We start from the raw sequence: 1,726 nt of genomic DNA, 5'->3' as shown, positions 1-1,726 counted from the left end.
TTCTGCAGGACTTTAGATGTTCTGCAGGACTTTAGTTGTTCTGCAGGACTTCAGATGTTCTGCAGGACTTCAGATGTTCTGCAGGACTTTAGATATTCTGCAGGGCTTCAGGTGTTCTGCAGGACTTTAGATGTTCTGCAGGACTTTAGATGATCTGCAGGACTTCAGATGTTCTGCAGGGCTTCAGGTGTTCTGCAGGACTTCAGATGTTCTGCAGGACTTCAGATGTTCTGCAGGACTTTAGATGTTCTGCAGGACTTCAGATGTTCTGCAGGACTTCAGATGTTCTGCAGGACTTCACATGTTCTGCAGGACTTCAGATGTTCTGCAGGACTTCAGATGTTCTGCAGGACTTCAGATGTTCTGCAGGACTTTAGATGTTCTGCAGGACTTTAGTTGTTCTGCAGGACTTCAGATGTTCTGCAGGACTTCAGGTGTTTTGCATGAAATCATCATTTGAAGACAGCATTTTATATTTACTTCAGTTATTTTTTCTGATGTTTAAAATGTCTCTGAAGAACAACATTAGGTGTGAGAAGAAAACAAAGAGAGAAGACCTCTGTCAGTGGGTGAACTCTTTTTGACACATCTTCACTGGGATGTAAAAACTCACCTGCCAACCTGTCCAACAGTATTAAGCAGTTGTTATGTTTCAGCTCTGCTCTGATCCACTGACTGTAAGCTGCTGATTGTCAACCCCTTCATGTACAGAATGTAGCAGATCTTCCTTTTGTTTCCTGTGGAGCCTGATTTATTCTGAACCTATTACACAGACACAGAGATCTAATTTCTGGGTTTAGATCTTTGTCCAGGTGTGGCTGAGCCCACTGAGTGAGACAGAGGCTTCCTAAATTTGAATTATGCAAGAACTCAGTGCTTTAAGTCCAGCTGTAAGCAGAACAAAGGATGGGTCGAAAAGTCTTCCCGAGTCTTTAGTGTTTGAAATGACACCAACCCTTCTTCCAAAGAACACAAACTGCCAAAAAATCGGCTCATAAATGTGAACTTTTTTTCTTTCGTTTGACRTTTTGTGTAAGAACATGTTTTCATATTGCTTGTTTAATTAGTTTGTGAGGTACAAACCTTTGGTGTCTAATAAACGGTGTCATCCCAACTTCTGTTTATCTTATTTTAATTTTGGTCAGTTGTTTACTTTATAAGAAAAAAGAAAAAGAGCTCACTTTGTTGGAAAACCAAAACTTAACATCTTTTTTCTTATTTATCATAGTTATTTTTACTATTTACCCTCATTAATATCACGGTTTAAGCATATCCTGAATCCTGAAAGCAGTGATCAGGCTGTGAACTAGAAGCTAATCTGGCAGCTATTTTACACAAATACCTGTTTAATAAAAAACAAATAAACAACTAAATGACTTCATTCAGTTCCTGCAAGTTGTTTTGTTTTGTCGTGTTTTGAGAGAGATATACAGTAGATTTACTCAGAATATYTTCAGCATGCAACTGACAAAATATTAATAATCTAACAGTAAGGTCCTGTTATTAAGAAGGTAAATTATGTTGACAGTCTTGTATGAAGTGCCTCAAATGATACTTGAGTGTTAGTATTTTGCCCTAAACTTATTTTAGTAAAGGWTWGTCTCCTCTAAGAATCAGTGCTGGCTCTGGCCATTTTGGTGCCCTAGGCGACTTGAAGCCCCCCGCACCCCCATGTCCCACCCACCCCAATTTGAACCCCCTAAAAACAAGTTGGACAGTATCAGGT

This window comes from Austrofundulus limnaeus, unplaced genomic scaffold (assembly GCF_001266775.1).
Source record: "Austrofundulus limnaeus strain Quisiro unplaced genomic scaffold, Austrofundulus_limnaeus-1.0 Scaffold690, whole genome shotgun sequence".
Taxonomy (NCBI): Eukaryota; Metazoa; Chordata; class Actinopteri; order Cyprinodontiformes; family Rivulidae; genus Austrofundulus; species Austrofundulus limnaeus.
The sequence above is the reverse complement of the archived record's forward strand: the minus strand, read 5'-3'. Positions refer to the sequence as shown.